General features: G+C 38.2%; 1 pseudogene; it reads left to right on the top strand.

Annotated features, from left to right (window-relative positions):
- The first annotated feature begins 1,068 nt into the window (after positions 1-1,068).
- On the top strand, positions 1,069-1,167 carry LOC132282760 (small nucleolar RNA R71; annotated as a pseudogene).
- Positions 1,168-3,941: the final 2,774 nt, after the last annotated feature.

The raw sequence follows: 3,941 nt of genomic DNA, 5'->3' as shown, positions 1-3,941 counted from the left end.
CAATCTACTCTTGATGTTTCATGTTCCATGCTTGTGAGTCCAAATGGCATATTCCTCTAATATTGTGTTGTATGTGGATTGTGAGCTTAATGAAGGATTAATGACTTGTTTTGATCTATTGTGCTATCCCCATGTTGTCTAGACAATATATGCTCTATTGTTTAGATATATTATGCTCTTCACATGATGTTTAGACAATACTTGCTTGATTTGTCATCCTTGCCAATTGAATCAACCTAATGCACACACACCCTTATCATATTGCAACACATCCATTACCCTCAATTGATCACTTGTTAGTGGTATAGAAAAGTATTGCTTGGTGGTGATCTCTACACCCCAAGACCTCTCTCTCTCTCTTATTTACTTCATATTATTTTATTTAGTTGAATTCAATTTAGCTTAATCAACCAACTAATCAATTGTGTGATCACTCGACCTACTAACCCTAATTACCATAGTTTCACAATTCGATACACCATCAAATCCCTTGGGACGATCCCTACTCGCCCTATCTATATTTTATATAGAGAAAGGTAGTAGTGGCTTTCTATAAATGTAAAACTTGGCCACCTCCTAAATTCTCACACAACTTTCAAGCTTTGTTGGTTGTGGCGACTCCATCAAGGAAACCAACAACATTGTTCATGATGCTCATTTTGCACATGTCCATGGGGACAATTGGAAGTAGAATGTAAAACACTTGAACAAGCCATACATGTCTCATTGGATGCATGATAGGAATGGTTAGGGACAGAAGATACTTGATTTGCCGAGTTTTGGTTGATCAAGAATTGATCAAACCTTTGAGATAAGGACTTTATCTCAGCGGCTATTTCATTGGAATGGTCGACTTGATGTAAGACAACACTCTTCCTTCCACTTGAATTCCTACCATTCTTAGAAGATAAAGATCGATGCAAAGAATTCTCACTCATGCTCTCATAAAGATGCCACACGTCATCCTCATGCCTATCAATGTAAGAGCCACCCATGGAAGCATCAACCATGCCCTTGTAATTGTCCGATAAGCTCTCGAAGAAATATTGAACTAATTTCCATTTGGGTATGTCATGATGTGGACACTTCCTAAGCAATTCATTGAATCTTTCCCATGCCTCATGGAACGTTTCCCCATCCCCGTGTGAAAACTCTCAAATTGAGGTTCTCATGGCATTGGTCTTAGAAACCGGATAGTACTTCTTCAAGAACTCTTGTTGCATTTCTGCCTAAGAAGTTATTGAAAAAGGTTTAAGATTGTTAAACCAATGTTTTGCCTTGTCTTTAAGGGTGAATGGAAAAATTTTAAGCCTTAAGACCTCTTCTGGCATGTCCATGTATCTCACGGTGGAACATACTTCAAGAAACTCATCCAAATGCTTGTAGAGTTCTTCACTTGGAAGTCCATGATAGTTAGGAAGCATTTGAATGGTTTGTGGTTTGATCTCATAATGGTGTGCTCTAAATGGTGGTAATTGAATGCATGTGGGTGCATTGTATTCATTAGGCGCATAGTGATCTCTTAAAGCAAGGAGAGGATTAACAATTGGAGGTGCAACATGGGCACCTTGATTGCCTTGAATAATGGGAGGTGGTAGAGTATAGATTGGCCTTGGCATTCCCAATGGAACTTGGCTTTGTTGTTGTGGTGGATAAACGAATAGCCTTAGCGTGCCTAATGGTACTTCTATGCTATCATGATGCACATTGGGGTGGAGGATGCCTTGTTGGTCTATGTAACCAAGGTCCTCCACATGGTCCTCATTATGTCCTTCCATTGATGAAATGGATTGACTAGAACTTCCTCTTCCCTAGGGTTTTGAATAACGAATTCAAGATAAAAATTTAGAGGGACAAGAGTGGGTCTCAATGATCTACGACCATACATGCACGACAAAGCACAACAAGCAACAAGTAATGAACAAACACTTCACCTTCTCAACAAATCAACAATCAACAAACTTCCTCCACAAATAATAATCCCATATGTTGGACCAAGAGGGGGGTGAATTGGTCAAACCATTTTCAAATGAAGCTGGAAAATGGCATAAAACAAGTATAGACTGCAAAGCAACAGGTTTTACAAGGAAACCCTTTTAATTAGGGAAAACCTTGGGTCTTGGCCTCAGTTAATGCAAGCATCCACTAGTTGTAAGTAAGCTGTTACACAGTCAGCTATCTCACACTCTGCACACACCCTTGTATCAGATGTAGACACTAGTTTTCACACACTTCACTTCACACACTAGCTCAACAAAGTGTATACAAACACTCCCCCTGTCCTAGGCAACCCTGCCAGGACCAAACAAGCTCTCTAAGCTCACCAAATACATTATAACAAATGTAATACAACAATCACAGATCCTCTCTTCAATTGAAATGAAACTGACAACTCAGAATTTCAATTTACCACTTCATAATACCAATTTTTAGCACTTACGTCTTGAGGGGTAAAAAGGGAATTCCCTCTCGAGATTAATTCAATAGCTTCATACTCAGTCTTCATTCACTATAGTACTCATGTTCATGACTTTTAATCACTGAAGTGCAGCTTGAGTTTAGCATATAGAACCAATATTACACTTGTTTCAGCAAAAACACATTATATGACTAAGGGTTCAGAACTGAAAAATGCTGCAGACCAAATTTCTATCACAAATCCAACTTCAACATACTAGATTCATCAAAATACACTTACTAGAGGATTAAAATCTTATCATACATCAAGTCATAATTAATTAGTGCTTGAATCCATAAAAAAACTCAGAAAATTAAGTCTAACAGATGAGCTCACTGTCCATTTTTGATTTCAGCATGATTTCAACAATATTTCAGTACTGAGCAAGTGTAAAAAGCTAATTGATACCTGTGTCAACTCTCAGAATAGACCTCAGCACCTTGGAACTAAAATCCAATACTGAGTTCAGCCCTTGCAGTAGTGAAAAACAACAGCAGCAACCTCTTCTCTTCTATAACTATCACATAGCTCGAATCAGTAAGTTTTTCTGACTTGAATCATCATCAAAAGCTTTAGAAAAACTTATTCACTCAAGGCTCTCGAGTTAATGTAGGCTGCAGCTCAAAAACACTTCTCTCTCACAAGGCTGAAAACCCTAAAAAGGCTATAACAACTTATATATATGGATTTTCAGAATGCACAGACCTTCATACACCCACAGATTACACCTATCACCTCAAGCTAATCATTGACACAGTGCAATGCAGATATTTCCAAGAGCAAGAGCCAATCATAAAAGGCCACCTCAGCAAATTTGTCCCTAGGCACACTAAAGTACACACATACACTACAATGCTGCAAATTCCATTCAGCTCTAGACTTAGCCACCAAGAAATACAATATTCTTGCATATTCACTTGCTTTGGGACCACTAGAGTGTAACATACACATGAGCATAGAGGAAAATTACCAAGATACCCTTCCAACAGATTTATATCTTCTCAGCTAAGAAAAAGTCCTGAGACTGTATAAGTGATAATGCAGCTTCAATGAGATCACTCCAGTGCAATGCAGCAACCTGAACATACGTATCTATATTGAATACAGCTGAGAAATGACAATGCTACCCCTAGAACCATCTGAGACAACTTTATGAACTAAGTCCACATAAAATTCAGCAGTTGGAGCAAGAACAGGCTAGTACACTGTGATGTATTTTTCAGGATAGATATGGAGTATGAATCACTGATGTGAAAATGACCACACAACCCTTGAGTCTTATTTCAAGCAACATTAATAATGAAGAAACCATTGCTAGACTGATTTTTGACATTAAAGAGGCAAACACTGCATAAAGGACTTTAAGACCAACACCATACTCCCATGCTATCAACAATATGCAAAGAAAAGTAAATTGCCTCCACGTGGGCTCACGATTTATCTAAGAATTGAAATATAAGTCTCCATGTGGGCCGATGATTTA

Source organism: Cornus florida, unplaced genomic scaffold (assembly GCF_030987335.1).
Source record: "Cornus florida cultivar Cherokee Brave unplaced genomic scaffold, ASM3098733v1 CherokeeBrave_3.0.0_Hap2_Chr01, whole genome shotgun sequence".
Taxonomy (NCBI): Eukaryota; Viridiplantae; Streptophyta; class Magnoliopsida; order Cornales; family Cornaceae; genus Cornus; species Cornus florida.
This window is presented reverse-complemented; position numbering and strand designations above follow the sequence as displayed.